This window comes from Capsicum annuum, chromosome 12 (genome assembly GCF_002878395.1).
Source record: "Capsicum annuum cultivar UCD-10X-F1 chromosome 12, UCD10Xv1.1, whole genome shotgun sequence".
NCBI lineage: Eukaryota > Viridiplantae > Streptophyta > Magnoliopsida > Solanales > Solanaceae > Capsicum > Capsicum annuum.
The window spans coordinates 121,137,184-121,159,462 of record NC_061122.1 but is presented as its reverse complement, the minus strand read 5'-3'; the positions used below and the strand labels follow the sequence as shown (position 1 = coordinate 121,159,462).

Genomic DNA, 22,279 nt, shown 5'->3' with positions numbered 1-22,279 from the left:
ATTTGGGTACACCAATTTAGCAATTATCTTCACCTGATTCTCGAAATCTTTAAACTTTTCCATGCCACTTTCACCAATTCGTCGCACTACCAGTGTTGTCCCATCTTCTAGCACAACCTTATACATTATACTTGACCCACTAGCACCCAAAATGTAAGCAGATGCCTTAAGAAATGTCTCTAATTCGAGTTCCCTTTCTCCATCAACCATTACTAACACTACAAGAAAATGGCGAAATTGTGATAGAGATTTTAGTCACAAATTTGTCACAAATCATTGATTGTGATGGATTTGTGACCGAAAAATGTGCATCTCAAAATCTTTGGTCATAAAATCATTGTGACGGATTTAATTTTTGTCACAAAATTATTGTGACGAAACTGAGACAAATCGTCCGTCACAAATATAAATTCTTAAATTTGACTTAAATTCTGTCACAAATTTATAACAGGTTTTTGACAAAATATTCCGTTATAAAATAGTGACAGAATAATTTTCGTAACAAATTTTCAAACCTAGTCACCACAATTGTGACAATATATTTCATTACAAATAATTTGTGGCAGACTAATTTAGTCACAATATGACTCTTACCTATATTAGAAACAAACTTAGGATAGATTGTGACAAACTAAATCTGTCACAAATTTTATTTAAATTTTTAATTTTAATAAATCTATCACAAATTTTATTTGAATTTTTAATTTTAATAAATCTGTCACATTTTATTTGAATTTTTACTTTTAATAAATAATAATAATTACGAAATACTATGCTCTCTCTCACACACTATATATATAAAAAATATAATACAAGCTTTATAATAAAAAACGTCTGAAGTTAATTAAAACATGCAAAATCACAACTTCAATAAGCAAAAGTCTACCAATGTTTAAAATTTAAAGCATACAACTATCCAAAAAAGTGTGACAATGTTCAAGTCGACACTTCAAGTAACTAAAGTCTCAAAATATTAAACACTTAAGCATTAGATGAGTCCCTATTAGGGAGAGTAGGATTACTAAATGAGCGAGAAGATAATGTCATATCGCTCATCATGCGAGACCATTGCTCCTCCATAGATTTGAATCGATCATCACTTTGTTGCGTCAAACGGGAAACCTCTTGCTCTACTCGTTGCTGCACCTCCAACTCTACACGCTCTTGAAGAACTCTCTCTTGATTTTCTCTCATATACGATACCTCTTTCTCAAGTATTTTGATGCGCTCTTTGACAACATGATCGGACACTACAGGAAAATTGCATGTCATATCTTTATATAAGGTTTAAGCTTGAAAGCCCAATCCATACACACGTGTTTTTCGCTCCACCCGCAACATCAAAGTATATGCGATTTATATCGAGTTCTTGATCTTCGGGTGCCCGAATCATCTGATAATCTTGAAAGAGCAGTAGCTATGACGGCCTCCATTTTATCCAAACAACAACAAATAATCAGCCACCAAATAATTAACTTTTCACAAAATATACATATTAAGCCACAGCTAATAGTTGACTAAACAAGTTGCACTAAAGAACCAAACAAAGTTTGCAGTGAACTACATAAACAACACCAAAATTTTAACTGAATATGCTTAAAAATACACAAACAGCAGGATAAAAAATTGCATAAAATCTTCGCACTACTGAACAAAAAAATCTGCAATGATTCTAGCATTCAAACTCCATCTGCGCGCAAAATTTCTAGAGCAAACTAGAACCAGTATTTAAATGGAGTTTGGATGATATCAAGTTTCAAAACATGTCAAAGAGCCTAGTGCAAGTCCTCCAGCTCATGTTCAAGATCCCAGAGTTTCAGAAATCATGAGCAGTAAAACTGGACAGTAAAACTGTAGCAAGACAATAAAACTGCATGAGAAGCTGCACCAATTATGCCAAAAACACACAAAAGTTTTGCAAAATTATACAAACAGCTACATCAAAAAGTCTACTCAAACCAACACAAATAGCTACACAATAAATTCGAGCTCCCAAATGATTTCCAACTCACAGGAATAAGATATCCCAATTGCACCTTAAAAATCATATGAGAGAGTGAGAGAGTGTGTTACCTGCAACATCCAACTCCACTACTTTTCAACTTCTGTAATGGTTATTCCACCCAGTGACATCATAGACCTAATGTCTGAGAACTAACGTTTACAGAATTTTACCCCCTACCTTGAGAAACTTAGATAATTTGTTTTCGATATACCCCGACTCGACTCACTTAAGTGTTGTCTATCAAAACCAAAAGTCCAATCAAATGAATAGCTTCAGCAAAACCAAAAAGTAGTTGTGATCATGAACTACTAACTTAAGTGTCACATTGACATTTTTGAAGAGTTCGAACAACATAAGTTTTGTTTATACGTACCTCTTCTCATCTGATCACCTACCATTATATCTGCACAGGTATCCAGCCCAAGAATCTGCAGATTACCTCAATAATAAGATACTCCTAATCCGAATCTTAGATGAACGGAAATATGACGATCTAACCTTAGGACCATAGCCGGTGACTAGACTTGATTCTTGGCCTGCAACTGCGGTAGCTTTCATAAATACATCTATCTCGGGATCTGGTTTGATTCCCAATTCCTTTTCGCGCCTTGACAGTTCTGCGAGGAGCTCATATCTCGTTCCAACTCCTAAACTACGTCAAGCAAAATCCAACGTCTCTCTGACTGTCATCTCTCCATGATGAAGATCATGCTGACTAATATAAGCACATGTCCGTTGAGGAATAAACTCTGACAGTTCATGACCACAATAACTGATTTTTCCAGCAACCTAAATAGACGAACTAATAGTTAGATATACATCATAGGGTAAACACTTCACGCCATAATTTCTCATTGTTGAAGATCACATGCTCTTACATCTTTGTCGGGCACTGCAGCAAGCGCCTTTAGCAATGTTTTCCACCTCCGGGAGGCCCAAGAAGTAGTGTCATCCTATAAGATACAACAAGCACAATGTACTTTTCTGAGACTCCATTCGACAGAAAACACTTTTCAAAATAAGAAGATTTCGGAAAGTTCAACAAATAGACTACAGATGGAATGGTCATTTGACGAAAAACACTTTTAAAAATAAGCAGATTTTTAGAAGCTTTCGCCAAACAGACTACATACCTTGATGGTTTTATTATTCCACTTACATCACGAAGTATCTTGACGACCCTTTTCTTCGATGGGACAATCTTGATTATTTCAAGAGCTCCCTATGACATTTAAACATACAAAAAAGAAAGAGTTCAATTAGAACAAGTACCTCACTTCGCATAGCGAAATTAAACAACATAGAACTTAAGTACAAAGATGATAGTTGCATTCCACAGTGTAGGTAGTGCTCTAGATCCAACATATGCATCTCCTTCAATCGAAAGATGCTACAATCGAACTTCAATTTTCGGAATATCAATCCCAACCCTATATCATGCAAAAAAACAGAAGAAGAAAAACCATCAAGACTCCTATTGAAATACACATAACTTGCACTAAGGATGTTATATCATTAGGATAAATAGCTGATTTCTTCCCATTTGTCTGAACCTCAATGGACAAGTACATGATAAAATAGTCCAGATTTGCACAAACTGACCACAGCACCAACGGAAAGTGAAAAAACTACTTTACCGATCAATCCTATCTCTTAGTCTAAGAAGAAACTTCTCATTATCTTGTTCCACAATCCTAAGTATACTTTCCATCAACTCCTTGCAATTCATATGTTGAAAGTCTCTCAATTGCAGCCCATTTTAGCTCATCTTCGTTGTCGTTTTCCCTAACATTTCCCTGAAAAACATCACCTCCTGGTGTAGTAAAAACTTCCCTAACACCTGCTGAAGTCCAGGTTCTTTCACTTGCTGATCCAAAACTCATTCTTAAAGACTTGGCCAATTCATCTTTGCTTATACTTGCTGACATTTTCAATCTTCTTTTGTAAAAAAACTCAAGAAAATGCACCTTTTTTTATATACATCAAGAAAGTTGAAGAAGAATGGGGACGAATTTAGCAAAATCTACAAAAGACTCAAAAATCATTTCCTATTCAAAGAATTCAAACCTATAAGCGAGATAATAATGGAATCAAAGTTTAGAAACAAAGAAAAATTTGAGCAAAATTTTTAAAAGACCTAAAAATTATTTACTGTCCAAATAATTCAAATCAATGAGCAAGATGGCATTGGAATCAAAGATGAGAAAAAAACTTCAAATCAAAAACTTACAGTTCAAATAGCTAACTGTGCAAAGCTAAATAAAGGTTTCATTCCATATCTATGTTAGAAATAAAAATAAGAACAACAAAGCCGGTTCACCATCATTTTTTGAGATGTAAAAAACAGAATTCGAGAAATATTACCTCAAGATGTTAAGAAGAACAACAGAATTTGAGATGGGCGTAGGACTTATTTGAGAAAAACTCGACTAACCGTCATTTTTTGATTTCTTCTCAAAACATAGTGAAGGGTTTGTTGTGCTGAGAATGAAGTTTTCGTTTGAGAAAAATGAGCCAGAAGGGTCTTCAAGTTGCCAATTTAAAAAGGGAACAAGTGGGTTCTCATAAACTTGTCCCCGTCCCTTATAAAAAATTAAGTTTCTTGGATAACTGGGATAATTGTTGGACAATTATATTAATTATTTGAACAATTTTACGTTGTTGTTGAACAAGTTCTCTTTATTGAATAGCTATGCCTAGTTGTTGACTATATGCAGTTATCGAACAATTGCGTTTAGTTGTTAAATAACTTGCGTAGTTGTTGAACAACTTTGGTAGTTGTTTGATAATTGCACCTAGTTATCAAACAATTAACTTGTTGGAACAAAAAAACTTTTAAAAAAATATTCAAAAAAGTTTTGTTTCTCTCACCTAATTTAAAAAATTTGGAAGACTTCCACTTAATTAGACAACTTGTTTGTCCTTTTTAATTCAAAGTCCCGTTTTGTTTGTAGAGGGTGAAGGGTTTACTCCGAGGGAAAAAGAAAAACTATAAAAAAAAATTGAGGGAAAATGAAAAGATAAAAAAAAAATTTAGAGGGAAATGAAAATGTCTCCAAATTCTGCTTTTGTTACGGAAATTAACCCATTAAATTTTAAAAAAGAATTGTTATTTTTTAAGAAAATTTTACTGTGACGGAATAAATTCGTCACAATTTTTTATTATATCAGTTACTTTTTTTTTTAAATTTTATTGTGATGGAATGTCAATCTGTCACAAATTTAATCACCGATTTGTGACTGAAAAGTATTATTTTTTCTTATCACCTCTATCTTGTGACAGAAATAGGTTGGTCACAAAAATTTAATTTCAAATTTGTCACAAATCTATTATTTTTAACTTTTATGTGAAAACTAAAAAATTTAAATTTTTATATTTATGCAAGAATGATCTGTTTGCTGCGGCTGATGATGACCCAATTGGGATTTTTTGTCACTTTCTTCACTTTTTGAATTGGAAGCTTCTAATAATTCGTCGTTAGCTCCTTGCCTTTGTTTTCTCAAATAAGTCCATGACTTTTTGATTTGGTGAGATTAAAAAAAAAAAAAAAAAATTAATGAATAAAATCAATAAGTTCAATTAATGTTTGAAAACTTACAATGGTAAACTCTAAGGGGTTGTTTGGTAGAGTATATAAGATAATACTGAATAGGTTGTATTAGTAATGTTGTGATTAGTAATGCAGGAATTAGTGATACAGAGATTAGTAATACTAGGATTATTTTTTATGTAGTGTTTGGTTTGATGTATTGAAAACAATATATATTGTTATATTTTAAAAAGAATTCTGTGCTGTACTATGTGTTTGTGTGATGTCTCGTGACTTGAGCCGGGGGTCTTTCGGAAACAGCCTTTCTACTTCATCAGAGGTAGAGGTATGGACTGCGTACATCTTACCCCCCCCAGACCCCACTAAGTGGGAATACACTGGGTTTGTTGTTGTTGTATTTTAAAAAGAATATTGTATGTTTACAAAAATACCCTTTGACATATTATAACTTTGTCTATTCTTTGCAAAACTTTTTTTTTAAAATAAAAAAAAAAGTAAAAATATAACTAATTATTTACTTTGGAATTTTAAGATTCAATCATTCACTTATATATATATATTTTTGTTATCTTTTCTTTATTTGTTCATCATTTTTTTGTTGTTTCCACTTTGTGATGTTCTTACGTTGGACGAAGATACGTGTAACTTTTGAACGAGACAATAGAATTATTATTGATATAAATTTGTGTTCCGTAGAGTGCATGTTAAAGCTAAGTAGAATTTTTTTTTTATTTATGATATCCTATTTACAGAATTAAAGTTTGTATGCAATCATGCAATTTATTTTCGGATTGCGATCAATAATTATTTTTTAAGTTAATGGAGTAGTTTTTTTATGACTAAAATTATTTGGAGGGATATTATTATCTTGATAAATTGAAAAGAAATAACTCACATTGAATAAATTGAAAAGATTGAGAAAAAAATTAAAGAAATTTGAGGGTATTTTTGTCTTGACACATATTTATCCATAGATTATAATCCATGGATTACTAATCCCACCAAGTTGGGTGTATTAGTTATACAACCTATAATACCATGTTGGGTGTATAACTAATCCATGTATAAGTTATACATAGTTTCAAAATTGCTACCAAACAATGTACTAAGTAATCCCATCATTTAATTCATGGATTATAAAAATAATCCATGCTACCAAACGGGTCCTAAGTATGATTGCTTGATTTTAGGCGTGCAAAAAGAATTCAATAATGAAGTATGAACTAATTTGTACTTTTTTAGATGTATAATATTAAGGAGAGAGAAAGTAAAAAAAAATTAAAGGAAAGTGAAAAAAATTAAAGGATTTGAGTAATTAATTTGGGATTTTGTAATTATTTTACTAGAATGAGATTTATTGTAATAAGTTAGTGTTACCTTATATATATATATATATATATATATACACGCTCCGACTCCATTATAATTTACATGCAGTCGTTGTACTCTCTATATATCTGGAAACATCTTAGAAGAAGCTCCAATCTCAGGCTCGTCGACTTTTTAGGAGTTTTACGTTATTTGTATCTTTGTGTTTCCACTTTTCACCCTTTTCTTTTTCTCATCATATGCTTTCTTTAATACATTATTTGTATCTTTGTGTTTCCACTTTTCACCCTCTTCTTTTTCTCAACATATGCTTTCTTTACGGTATCTATTTCGTTGTTTTGAAACATTGTATGTACGGTTTGTGATGTGTTGATTCTAAGGCTAATCACATCAGATTGGTCGGTTAGATGAATTATTTCACATAAGTTTCGTTCTATGGGGTTCATATGAGTCTAATACTTTGACAAAGTAGGGTTTTATGAAAAGTAACGGCACTCTAAATTCCAACAAGAAGCTTACAAGGAGGCATAAGACAGAGTTATGTAGTATCTGTTACTGGCATGTGTTACCGGCAGGAGGTGACAAGTATGCATGAAATTAGTTGAGGTGTGTGTCAAAGAAGGCCCGGACACTACGGTCATAAAAAAACCAAACAAAACCTACCAATTGTGGGACCCTATAGGTAGAGTTTGAGGAGGTTTATATGTTGGCAGACCTTACTCTTACTAGGTTTTACTAACAGAACCAAAAGGTGGGTGTATTTGACAATCATGGAACTTAATGGAAGAGTACAAACAATAAGTTAGTCCTAAGTCTAACGAATTTATGCACGGTTGGTGGATACTGAATTAATTATGCGATAAAGAATTTGGTCACGGTTTTGTCTCTTTGTAATGAGGTGGTGTTCTTCCGGATCTTTGAGGAGAATTTAAGATTTTGGCCAGCTGTGTGAGGAAATTGAATCAGCTCGACGTTGAGTTGTTCAAGAATGTGGCATTGTTTGAACACTTCCACATTCTCATTAGTTAAAAGGGGCTGTTGTCCCCTTCCTGAATTATGCTGGAAAATAGTCTAATTCATGGAACTTTGGATGTAATGGATATGCACAATAGCGATGGAAGTAGAAGCTCTATACAATTTTCAATTATCAATGTTGATATCCTGTGTTCTAGCTTTCTATAGTGTAGTTTTTGATTTTTTTCCCTCTTTTTGGTTTTTCAATTTAGCTTTTGAAATCTCTGTCTGTTATTGGTTACAAGAAAATGAGGGAAAAGTTGTTGAAGATTCTTTTATTGGTCATGGGATATTCGAATGAGTAGTACATTGTGGAACCTGTTTCCTTTGTTGATGTCCTTCACACCCCTCCCCCTCTCCAAACAAAAGATAGCAGCTTTGAATGATGGCCCTTCTGTTTAAAATGAAATATCAGTCATTTCGTAATGTGCAGTGATGGTGTTCCTGAATGTGTGCTCATGATTAGCTGTAACCGATTATTTGTTCTCTTGCTCTTCTCATTCCAGAATTGTATCGGTGCATGCAGTAGAAGCCAGTCCAGCAATCTATCCTCTCAACATGCCGAAAGATAGAAGAGTGAATTCCTTTTCCTTCAAGAAGTCAAGGACATCTCCTTACACTTCCATCTCAAAGAATTCTGACCTCAATTCCCAGAAATCTCTGCCAAAGGTTGTGAATGAGAGAGAATGGGAAGAAGCTAGGTGTCCAATATGTATGGAGCATCCACACAATGCTGTCCTTTTACTTTTTTCTTCGCGAGAGAAGGGTTGTCAGCCTTATATGTGCAACACAAGTAATCGACATTCTAATTGCCTTGATCAATTTCGTAAATCATCTACTGTAGGAGCTCAACAAGACGAAGGTAATGTATCAGGAGCTGTGTTTTGCAGAGGAAGTGGGGGCAAGCACTTTCAGGAGCAACAAGGTCTCATGTGCAACAGCAACCTGAGCTTGCCTGCCCTCTTTGCCAGGGACATGTCGAAGCAAAGGATGGATTGTTGTAAAGGCTGTTCGTAATTTCATGAGCTCCAAAACAGGAAGTTGTTCCCTGGAGATGTGCAATTTCGCTGGTAGCTATGCTGAACTAAGAAAGCATGCAAGGCATGAACATCCCCTATGAAAGGCCATCTGACGCCAACCCTATGCGGCAGTCTGAGTGGACAAGATTGGAGCGTCAAAGGGACTTTGAAGATGCATTCAGTGCATATCAAGCACCATGTGGTGATGACTTCCTAACAGAGCTATCTCTTGACAGTGGTCTATTTGACCTGCTAGATGGTTACTCAGAAGCTGTGGAGGGATGTGATGAAAATGTCAATATGTCACTGGATTTTGAATTTGAGCTCTCTTTCCTGAGTGAGTTCCCATTGGTGCCTTCGGCATGGGATGGGTCTCCAAGCTATGTTGGTGGGAGGAGCACCTATCGATCAGAGAGTGGTGCTAGATCACAAAACAGGAGATCTAGAAGATTGGCATCACGTTCTGATATCTACGAATGAAGGCCTACAGGTTCAAGAAGCAAAAATCTATCTTCACCGCGCACATAGTTATTTGATATGACATGGTTTTAGCGTATTCATGGTTAGACTTTAGGTTTGGCTTTTCGTTATTCATGTTATCTCTTGCACTCTTATTACTGACTGTTATATTCTCGGTCTGTGTCTTCCATTCTTTTCTGCGTAAAACCCAAATTCCAACTTCGCTATAACTACAATCTTTCATCTACTTGTGTTAGAAGATTGTGTGTTGATATGAAATTTATTTATTAGAGCGTATAATGGGATCCATTTAGTATCATCCTGCTTTTCCAGTCGACAATTCTATTTGCGGACATTGGGCACTGTCTTAGTGGCACTTCTGTTGCATTTTATATGACAAATTTTACTGAAGTTTGGATTTAATGTTCATTTAACTTGCAAATACTATTACATATAACAGAAAAGAAACTACTAAAATAATGGCTATAATGTCAGTTTGATGGGAAACACATCACAATCGAAGTATAAAAGTTGGATGGTAATATGAAATTGATTCTTGAAAGTTGTCACGGTGATCTGTTAGGAACCAAGAAACTCTTCAAACTTATGCAGTAAATTCCAAATACAACACAGAGAAACAATACACTTCGCTGCTATTTATTTCCATTAGCAAATAAAAGAAGTTTACAAATAGACAGACAAGATCTGAAAATAATAGTTCGGCCTACAACTAAGGTTTTCGTTGAACCTTATCCTCCAAATTAACTAGAGACCCAAAACCTACAGAATAAACTGTGTTTCTCCCCTCTATAATAATCTTAATTAACTTCTATGTTACTGCTAGAAATACATACAAATAGCAATAATTAAATAAAACAGTAACATTCACGCCTGATTTTCGCCCTTCTTCTTGCGTTTATAAACCTTAGTAACAACAGGTCTAACATGCCCGCCCCATACCCGCCCCAACGAGCTTCACCTCGTCCTCAAGGTGAAAATGAGGAAATTGAGCATCAATAGCTTCATAGGGTTCCCAAGTGTTCTCAAAGTTAGGTAAGTTCTTCCACTTACACTTTGTTTGAATGGTGGTTTGTTGTGATTTCATAATGTACAGTATGATATGGTATATACAGTACAGTATAGTGCAATACAATGTTTGGATAGACTATATGGTTCAGTATTGTTTAATGATAGTTTTATTGTTTGGTTTGACAGTATGTTACTGTATAGTAACTGATAAGTTTACTAAAATGCCCTTAATTCTTATAAATGTCAAATTTATCAATAATTATTAATAAAATATTTTTTTCCTATTAATTTATCATAATTATTCCATGTATATATATTAAGTTGTTAAATTCTTGTAAATTCTAATAAAGTCAAAAAAATAGTAGATCAAATAAATATAATCGAATTTATTTTTTATAGTAACAAATTTCATTTCTTTTTTATGTTTTGAGACATGACATCGATGAAAAGTACAAAGTTTGAATGCATTTTTATGTATGCTATGGATGTGTTTGGTATGGAATCTAGTAAAAAAAATATTTTCCAAGAAAATAAATTCTTTCTTACTTATTTTCTTGTGTTCGCAACACAAGTAGAATTTTTTTTCTAAAAGCATTTGCATATACTTAACACAAAATAATGAAAACGAATATGATAAAGGGTGGCGGGGTTAGAAAATTAATTTTTTTTAAAGGAATATTCGGAGGTGGGGGTAGTGGAGTAAGGGGTCAGGATAGGGGTAGGGGTAAGAAAAAAAATCTAATTTTTTTCTAAAGAAATTAATTTAAAAAATTATTTCTTTTTTTGTGGGGGGGGGGGGGGGGGGGGGGGGGGAGGGGGGGATGGTGTAAGAAAATTTTCTTAAAGTTTTAAAAAATAAAAAAGAAATTAGTGGGGGAGGGGAGGAGCTAGTAGGTGGTGGGCGTGGGTTGCGGATGAGGGTCAGGTAAGAACATGTTTTTGAAATATTATTTTGAAAAAAAATTAAGAAAAATGGGTGGGGGTTTGTAGGGGTAGGGTCGGGTCGAGGTGGGGGAAAAGGCTGGTGGGGTGGGGATCGGAGTAGGAGGTGGAGTTAAATAATATAAGGTGAAGGAAAAAATAAGATTATATAATATTAAGTGAGGGTATTATTGAAAAAAAAAAGAGAGAAAATACATCAAACCCCACCTAAACTTGTTCCCATAATTTACTTTAGCACTCTAACTCTACATGTAATTATTTACCCCCTTAATTTGGTCTAAAGTGAATTTAGTATATCCTCTAATAAGGAGAGTGTCTTCACTTTCCAAAAAATGCGTGAAAGAAAGAAAAGGGTAGAAAAAAATGTTAAAATCTCAATTTATTAATTTATCTTACACTTTTTCTCTCTCCACCATTCTTCTTCTATCACAACTACCAAATACCCGCATCATACTTTAATTTTTCCATCGTTCCTCCATCACCACCTTCACATCTTTATTCCATCAGATTTTTTTGGCATGGGTGAGAGAAAAAAATTCAATCCTTGAGAAAATAAAAATTCAATTCATAAGGAAATTAAAATTCAATTCAAGAGAAATTGAATTGTTTGTTGCGGATTATATGAAATCAGCGATGGTCCCTGTTAGTGCCTTCTCACACGCCACCATTTCATCTCTTGCCACTGATTCTTTAATTTCATTATAATTTATTTTGATACGATTTTGTGGCGCAATTTCTTATTGTCGTTGGTGTTGTTGAATGTTGTGGAATTGACAATGATGGTGAATTATTTTGAAGTTGATATTAATGATTGTGGTGAGAATTATGAAATTGACAGAGATGGTGGTGATATTGCTCTTGGTATGGGTACAATGAAGTTAGTGGTTGTGAAGATAAATCCTAGCAGTGGTGGTGAATTTGTAAGTTGATGGTAGTGATAATGAAGAGGATGGGGAGTAGTTGGTGGCTCCGTGAAATCTTCACCGGTGATGATACAGTGAAGGAACGAGTAGTATCGGTGTCCATAATCCCTATTGTATTGTTGTTTAAAGTTGTTGGATAGCATAGATGGATCTTGCTAAGGATGAAGATGGGTAAGAAAGGGGAAAAAATAACTTTAATTTTTTTTTGAAAAAAATTGACATGTGGAGGTGTGTGTAGAGCACCTCCCACTATTTGTGTGGTTTTTTATTTTTGAGTGAGTATTAAATTCACTTAAAATAAAAGTAAGGGGGTAAATAATTACATGTGTAGTTAGAGTGCTAAAGTAAGTTACGGAGACAAGTTTAGGGAAGTTTTAATATATTTTCTCAAAAAAAAAAAAAACAAATCATAGGATTCCACCAAATTGGTGGTTACATAAAATGCGGGTTTTCATGGTTGCCAAACCATGAAATTAAACCATACTATACCATACGTTTTAAAAAACAATTAAAACAAACATGATTTTCTTAATCAAAACCTCCTAGAAGACATTCAAAAGTGTCTAGCAATCTATCATACTTTTAGGTGGCACTACATTTTAAGTTCTTCATACAATAAAGGAGGGAGTTGTTGGACTGGAATAGATTCCTTCGCAACATGCTTTAGCCAAGAAACATGACATACAGGATGCACCCATGAATGAGGGGATGAATCAAAACGATAAGAGACTTCACCGATTTTGCTGAAGACACTATATACCCCATAATAATGAGGGCTTAACTTAAATACAACTTGAAAGGTTGCAAGAGAAGATATACTAAATCACTAGATTGGAACACAACTTCAAGGAACTTAGCATCAACATAAACTTATATTTGAGCTTGAGCATGAGTCAAATTAGCTTGGAATTCATCAAAAATCGTGTTGTGAGAAACAAGTTGCTGGTTGGCCCGTTCATCATCAAAAATCTCATCGGTGAACTGCAACAAGGAGGGAGGATCTTGTCCATATAAAGCTCTAACAGGGGTCATCTCAGGTGGAACCATGGTAAGTCGTATCAAATCAAAATTTAACCCAAGGAATCCATCTTAGCCATTGTCTTAGATGATACAAGACTATGTGTGTGTATCAAGAGATTCCAACCAACACAAGAACAACAAGATGAACAACAAGTTGCTAGTGAATCGAAATAGGCCTTACACGACTTCACTAGACTTTGAGTTTGTGTTTTGAACAAGAAAATGAGATGAATAACAAGGTAACAATGCTAGTGAATCGAAATATCCCCACACGGATTCATTAGACTTTTAGATTCAACCGCACAATGTTAACAAGATTACAAAAGAGATAGAAACTTGACATACAATATTAAAAGATCTAAGAACCCTAACAATGAGAAAGGACCCTAAGACTACTAAATATCAACACCAAGTTCTTACTTGGACCAAGAAGAACTCAAAGAACCCCAAGATCCTAGTTTCTAGCCAAGATACGACACAAAGATCACTCTCCTTGTGAATTTCAGTTTTGGGGCTTCTCAAGTGAAGAGAGAAGTTCACAAAAATTACAATGTAGTTGTTGTCTTCAATATTATGAATGAAGTAAGGCCAAAATAACCCTAATGTTATCTATTTATATTACACCACTAAATGAAAGATAAAATGACTATTTAACCCTTGCCATGGGATGGCCTTGGAGTGTAAGTTTCTTATACTCCAAGGATCCTCTTCATACTTAAAAATATTTAAACCATTTGGTGGATCAAGTACCAACTCACACATAGCCATTTGCATGAATAAGGCTTGGAGTCATTGCAACTCACATGCTTGGATTCGTGTGAAAGGTCTCGAGCTAGGAATTCCCGTATCATCCTCTCTATCTTAAAGGGAATTTGTCCTCAAATTCGGATCATTGCCATCCTCCACCATTTCCAACAGAGAAAGGTCACACACGTTGAAAGTGTTGTGCACTTGATATTCTGGGGTAGATCAATTTGGTAGGCATTATCGTTGATCCTTTCTAATACTTGGAATGGGCCATCATCCTACGGCATCAACTTAGCATTCCTTTGAGATAGGAATCTATCCTTCCTTAGGTGCACCCTAACCTAATCTCCCGGTTCAAGAATAAGCTTTCTTCTTTCTTTGTTGGCTCGCCTTACAACTTCATAGTTTTTCTTCTCCAACAACAACCTCACCTTCTCATGTAGCTTCTTTATGGCCTCGACCCATTTTCTTCCATCTAAGCTTATCACAAGATTACTTGGCAAAGGGGTTAAATCCAAAGAGGTGAGGGGGTTGATACCGTATACACACTCAAAGGGTGTCATCCCCGTGCTTAAGTGTATAACATGATTATAAGCAAACTCAATCAACGGTAAGTACTACTCCCAAGAAGTCATTTTTCCCTTAACCATGGACTGTAGCATAGATCCTAAGGTCCTATTTACTATTTCCGTTTCGCTATCATTTTGGGTGACATAAAGTCAAAAACAACAACTTAGTACTGAGCCTACCCCATATAGACTTCCAAAAGTGGCTTAGGAATTTAGAATCCCTATCACTCACTACGGTCCTCGGAACACCATGAAGTTTTACAATATTAACAACAAACAAAGAGGCTACACTAGGCGCATCATCATATTTGGAACAAGGAATAAAGTGAGCCATCTTAGAAAACTGATCCACTGCAATAAAATACTATCCCACCTCCTTCAGTCCTCTACAATCCCAACACGAAGTACATTGATATGTCAAGCCAAGAATGTAAAGGGGTGGAGAATGGGGTGTAAAACCCATGGGGTTGGAGCTGTGACTTGGCTCCTTTATATTCAACACATTTGCCGTAAATACAGGCCACATCCTTGTGCATTCTAGGCTAATAAAATTGTTCTTCCAAAATTCCGAGGGTCTTCTTAACCCCAAAATGGCCCATTAGATTGCCATTGTGTGCTTTTCTCACAAACAATTCTCTCCCCAAACTCGAGGGAACACACAATCGTCTACCCTTAAATAAGTATACATCAAATTTTTGAGGGAACACACAATCATCTACCCTTAAATAAGTATACATCAAATTTTGTATAGGTATAGGAACCTTTATCCGTAACCCACCTATCCCTATCCAACTCTTCACTTTCCATATAGATAGAAGTGAAGTGAGGTTACTCGGGATATAAAGACTTGAGGCTTTCAAACCCCATCAACTTAGACGACAAAGTAGACACAAGCACATGTTTTCGATACAAAGCATCGGAACCACATTGTCTTTACCTTTCTTGTAATGAATAACATAAGGGAAAGTTTCGAGAAATTCAATCCGTTTGGCATACCTCTAGTTAAGCTTGTATTGTTCTTGTAGATGCTTTAAGGATTCATGATCCGTTACGATCACGAATTCTTTAGGCCACAAATAATGTTGCCAAGTGGCCAAGGATCTAATCAAGGAATACAACTCTAAATCGTATGTAGAGTAGTTTAGAGTTGCTTTTTTGATCTTTTCACTAAAGTAGGCAATAGGCTTCAATTCTTGCATTAAAACCACGCCTATGCCGACTTTGCTAGCATCATATTTAACCTCAAAAGTCTTGTTAAAATTTGAAAATTATAGCAAAGGGGCTGAGATAAGCATAGCTTTCAAGTCCTAGAAGGCCTTAGCTTGTTCATCTCCCCACTTGAAAGGCCAATCCTTTTTAATCACTTCGGTCAAGGGGGCGGCGATGGTGCTAAATCCTTTGACAAAACGTCTATACAAACAAGCCAACTTGTGGAAGCTTCTCACTTCACCTACAGTCTTGGGAGTTGGCTAATTTTTAATGACGTCAATCTTAGATTCATCCACTTCGACCCCTCTTGAGCTCACCATAAACCCAAGAAATACAACCTCATGGACACCAAAAGAACACTTTTCTAGATTAGTATATAACTTTTTCTTTTGGATGACATCAAACACACATTGTAAATGCTTTACATGCTCATCCAAGGACTTACTATACACCAACACATCATCAAAGTAAAAAACAACAAACTTTCTGATAAATGGCTTCATCACATGATTCATTAGCCTTATGAAAGTACTTGGAGCATTTGTTAGGCCGAATGGCATAACCATCCATTCATAGAGACCAAATTTGGTCTTGAAGGTAGTTTTTCATTCATCACCCAGTTGCATATGGATTTGGTGATAGCTACTCCTCAAATCAATTTTTATAAAACAAACACAAACCACTCAACTCATCAAGCATATCATCTGCCCTAGGAATAAGGTGATGATATTTTATCGTTATCTTATTGATAGCTCAACAATCAATGCACATACGCTAAGTCTCATTTTTCTTGGAAACTTGTAGCACCGGGACTGTACAAGGGCTCATACTCTCCTTAATGTACCCTTTATTAAAAAGTTCCTCAACTTGGCATTATAATTCCTTGGTATCCATCGGGTTGCTTTTATAAGCCGGTTTGTTGGGCAATTGTGAGCCCAACACAAAATCAATTTGGTGCTTAATGCCCCGAAGTGGAGGCAATTTTTTGACAATTCCTTTGGGAATACATCCTCATAATCCTGCAAAATATGAGAAATAGGAGGAGAAATGGAAACGTTAGCGGGGTTAGTATTAAAACAATAAGCCAAGAAGAGCATCGGAGTGTCCTCGTCATGATCCACAAATAGTTTCTTCCCTCTAGCCATCATCACTATGCTTTCTGCCCCTTAGAATTTAGGGACCCCTCAGCTTTCCCTACTCTCTCTCTCTTAGATTCCCCTCTTTTGCCCTCACTGTCAGCCTTTTTTCCCTTTTTCATCAATTCCCATATCTTTTTGTGTAATTCATTCACTTGGGGAGGCAATAATTGATGAATAATAACCTTTCGGCCATCCTTCTCAAATGTATACTGATTGGACCTTCCATCATATTTCATCGACTTATCGTATTACCAAGGTATTCCTAAAAACAAGTGACAAGCTTGCATTGGTATCAAGTCACAAAACACCTCATCATGGTAGTTGTCTACCTTATCATACATTACCTTGTTACCTTTAACTCGTTGCATTCATTTAACCATTGGAACTTGTAAGGACGAGTATAAGGTGTAGTCGGTAATTTCAAGAAGTTCACCATTGCAACACTAACCATATTCGTACAACTTCCATTATCTATCACCATAGAGCACACACTTACCTTCATAAGACATTTAGTATGGAATAGATTCTCCCATTGGCTAGGATCATCTATCGCCTTACTAATCATGGCACGCGTCACGATGTTTAGAACTACACACTTCCCTTCCTGCTGATAAGTATCCTTATAATCATCATCATCATCATGTGGCTCCTCCTCGGCTGTCTCTCCATCTTGAGGCTCGACCTCACTCTCATCACCCTCAATACCCATTTTTCACAAAGAAAATACAATCTACCTTCCCTTAGGATTACATTGTGTTGGTTAGGGCATTCATTGGCTTTATGACCCCAACCTTGGCACTTGAAGAATTGGAACCCTTTAGGATTAGGATACTTGTGGACTATTTTGGACTCAAGCAACCTAGTATTGGTGGGTTGGTCCTTGTTTTTAAGCCAACCTGAAGAGGATTGAACCATATATTTGTCCCTCGGCCAACCCGAGGTTGATTGTCCCTTAGCTTTGAATGATGACCTCTCTTTAAGTTCCCTTTCAATCTCAAGAGCTGCTTGGAAAATACCTTAAACGGTATCAAACTTATGAAGTGTCAAATGAGTGGAGATATCTTTGTTCAACCCACACTTGAACCGAATGATGTCATGACTAATTTTTTCTCCACGATGATCAAGCTTCAACATGAGTTGTTGAAACTGATCATAATATACCATCACACTTTGATTCCCTTGCCACAAGTTGTACAATCTAGCAAGCAACTCATGTAGATAACTCTCGAGAAGGTACCGTTATCTCATTAGGTAACTCATTACTAAATTGTTTGACGTATTCCCACCATGTGTTAGCATAGCCTTTAAAGTGAGCTATGGCATAACATATCTTCTTTTCCTCTGAGATATTATTCACTTGAAACACTTTATTATATGCCTAATCCCAAGCAAGATACAACTCGGGGTCACTGAGCTTTGATACCAAATGATACAAGACTATGTGCGTATCAAGAGATTCCAACCAATACAAGAACAACAAGATGAACAACAAGTTGCTAGTGAATCGAAATAGGCCTCACACGACTTTACTAGACTTTGAGTTTGTGTTTTGAACAAGAAAATTAAATAAATAACAAGGAAACAATGCTAGTGAATCGAAAAAGCCCCGCACGGCTTTACTAGACTTTTAGATTCAACAACACAATGTTAACAAGATTACAAAAGAGATAGAAACTTGACACACAATATTAAAAGATCTAAGAACCCTAAGAAAGAGAAAGGACCTTAAGACTAGTGAATATCAACACCAAGTTCTTACTTGGACCAAGAGGAACTCAAAGAACCCCAAGATCCTAGTTTCTAGCCAAGATACAACACAAGGATCACTCTCCTTATGAATTTCAGTTTTGGGGCTTCTCAAGTGAAGAGAGAAGTTCAAAAAAATTACAATATAGTTGTTGTCTTCAATATTATGAATGAACTAAGGCCAAAATAACCCTAATGTTATCTATTTATATTACACCATAAATGAAAGATAAAATAACCATTTAAACCTTGCCATGGGGTGGCCTTGGAGTGTAAGTTTATTACACTTCAAGGCTCCTCTTTACACTTAAAAATATTTAAACCTTTTGGTGGATCAAGTACCAACTCACATATGGCCATTTGTATGAACAAGGCTTGGAGTCGTTGCAACTCACGTGCTTGGCTTCGTGTGAAAGATCTTGAGCTAGGAATTCCCATAACAAATATGCTCCTAAAAAACAACATAAATAAGTCTCCAAGGAGTGGTTGACAACCTCAGTTTAACTATCTATCTGAGGGTGGTCACCTGAGCTCAATTTGAGGCTAGTACCAAATAATTTGAATAGCTTTTGCTAAAATTGGCTGACAAAAATCCAATCCCAGTCATAAATAATAGATTTGGAAAACCCATGCAAACATACAATCTCATGATCAAATAGCTTAGCTATACTCTTTGTTGTATATGGATGAGATAAAATAAGAAAATGATAATATTAGTAAAATGGTCCACCACAACCAGAATAGTATTACGTCCCATTATTTTTGGTAACCGGCTGATAAAATCCATAGCAATATCATTCCAAACTTGAGTAGGAATAGGTGATGGTTGCAGCAAGTTAGCGAGACTAAGGCTTCATACTTACTCTACTTGCAAATTGCCCAACTAACCATAAAGTTTTGTACATCCTTTTTGATTTCATTCTGATATAACACTTGCGAAATACGCTTGTATATCCCAAAAAAACTAAATGAACACCTATACGTGAGGAGTGAAATTCCTTATGGAGCATATAAATATATAATAAAGACAGAGGAAGCACCAACCGATATTTGAAAAATAGGCAACCATTTTTCAAAGTATAATTCGGTCATGAAGCTGGATCTTAAGGCAAATTTGCATCAAAATGATGGAGTTGGTCATATTTTTGTATTTACGTTGAAAGATCATATAAAATGCTACTGCATAAGACAAAAAAAAAATCATGAAATGAAATTCAAAGGATAAGGCATTAGCTTCCTTATTCTAACAACCTAGATGATATTGATCTCTAAAACAAATCCCATCAAATTGGTGATCTATTTTTGTTGCTCTTCTACCATAACATGCTGGTCCATGAGTGTGATACCGCAGGTGTTGGCCACTAAAAGTTCTGAGTTTTTAAACTTCGAACACACCCAATGAGTTGTAGGGTGTCTTGACGGGTCATAGGACCCAAATCATAGGGTGTCCAGTGAATTTTTCCTGAGTTCCTGCCTTGGTGACAACTTGAGGTAGTGTCATAAAAACTCATTACGAGTCATATAGCCCACTTTCATATCCAACCTAGTATGATTCCCAAGGTGCTCTTCTTTGAGTACGACTAGACTCAACAAGTCGTAATATACCAATTGTAGGGTGACCAATATGTACCCAAAAATTTCTATCTTTGTTATGACTCAGAACCTACGAGGCATAGTGAGTCCTTACGAGTCGTTTAGTGACCCGTAGTCACTGGCGATAATTTTTAAGTTTTTAAACTAAGGACATTGTAGACATTTCCTTTTTTTCTAAACATAAACCAAGACTTAAAACCCCTTTAGTGTATCATTATCACTCCAAAACAATTCAAAATAACTATTTGAACTCTCTCTAATTCTCTTAAGCAAGAACATTAGGGTTTTCAAGAAGTTGGTCAATTAGAGCTTCCAAGGGCAAATTTTATCCATAACTCTTGATATTTTAGGCATGTGACTCTACCCCTAAATTTGTTTTATGTAAAGAATGAAATTATATGATTGTTTATGTGGATTTGAACATGGGTTATGATATGGGTTGAGGGTTTTGGAAGGATTATTTCTTAAATTGTTTTCCTATGATTTATTATCCATTGTTCATGCTTTAAATATGGTTTTAAACTTGTGGTGTGCATGGGTATAAAACTAAGGGATTGTGATTTCCCTAAATTTTATGAATATTGACAATTGAATTGGTAATAATCCAAACATAAATTTTGTGAAAGTGATTTTGAGTATGACTATAATTACATTGAACTACTTTCGGAATAATTGCAAGATAAAAAGAGGTATTTGAAACATGATGGTTTAATTCAATGAAAAAAAGGAGTCGATATTCCCCCATCTTGTATTAATGAATAAAAGGAGTTGTTTTCTTAAAGTTAATGGAATTGAAATGGCTTGATGATGTTACCTTCTAAGTGTGGTTGGTATGACAATACAAAATATGTATGCCTTAAGATGTATTGTGGTTTAAGTAATGAGAATGTGTGATAAGCATTTTAATTAGGTTTAAAAGAGGGATGTATAGCCGGTTCGTGAAAGTGGCAGTTCCGAGGGACCAATACTGGAAACCACATTTGTCGGTGCGGAGGTCTAAATAGCCTGGGGTTCGAACCCCCTTTCTTGTAACCAGTTAGTTTGAGTCCACCAATTATATGATTGGGAGGTTCGAGTCCCCCATATTACATTTATGATCGGGTGCTTAAGTTACCTTAGTAGATAATTGGGGGATTTGAGTCCTCCGTGCATATATATATATATGATTATTCTCTAGTTCGTGCGACTACACACACTGGAGCTTGACTAGGGGGTGAGAGATGGTAACCATATAGCCCGTGGGTGATATTATAATAGTTATGCTACATAGACCATATATATATACGCGTACATGTATGTGAACATGTACATTGAGTTGAACTGGATTTTGAATTGTCATTATGTTATCCTTATCCCTGAGTTACATGTTAGTACTCAACCCACTAACCATCTCTAGATGTTGTATCCCTATGTGGTATAAGGTTACTTTTCCTGTGCAATGTTAGGTGGATCGATCACTTGATTCTCAATCCCTTTTTTATTATTCACCTCAAAGTCAAATTCCTATAATAGAAGAACACAAGGAATCAACCTCTTATTTGCATCCTTCTTCATCGTAAGGTACCTAAGGGTTGAATGGTTAATATGCATAATCACTTTCATGACAAGAAAATAAGATTAAAATCTCTCAAATGCAAAAACATAGAAAGCAAATCTTGTTCAGTCATAGAATAATTTTTTCTAAGCAAGATTAAGTGTTTTTCTAGCATAATAAATCGGATGTAGAATCTTCTCTTGCCTCTAGCCTAGGACTACTCCTAGAGCCACACCACTAGTATCACACATAACCTCAAATGGCATGGATTAATCAGGTGACACAATAGTAGAGGGTTAAATTAACTTCTCTTCAAGACACTCAAACGCCTTCAAAAATGCATCATCAAAATGAACTTCACATCCTTCTCTAGCAACATACAAAAAGGCTATGCAGTCTTAGAGAAATCTTGATGAATCTATGATAAAATCTAGGATGACCCTAAAAACTC

The 22,279-nt window shown here is 35.3% G+C and overlaps 1 long non-coding RNA gene across 3 annotated transcripts; it reads right to left on the bottom strand.

Annotated features, from left to right (window-relative positions):
- Positions 1–866: 866 nt before the first annotated feature.
- LOC107851297 lies at positions 867–4,555 on the bottom strand. Of its 3 annotated transcripts, XR_007047914.1 has the most exons (7): positions 4,370–4,555; positions 3,321–3,435; positions 3,139–3,227; positions 2,884–2,958; positions 2,504–2,794; positions 2,379–2,433; positions 867–1,427 (listed from the first exon to the last, which is right to left on the bottom strand). It is a non-coding gene; the product is annotated as an uncharacterized LOC107851297 (long non-coding RNA). The 3 variants fall into 3 exon arrangements; XR_007047913.1 differs by having other exon boundaries at positions 3,139–3,435; XR_001668956.2 differs by having other exon boundaries at positions 867–1,851; positions 3,139–4,554.
- Positions 4,556–22,279: the final 17,724 nt, after the last annotated feature.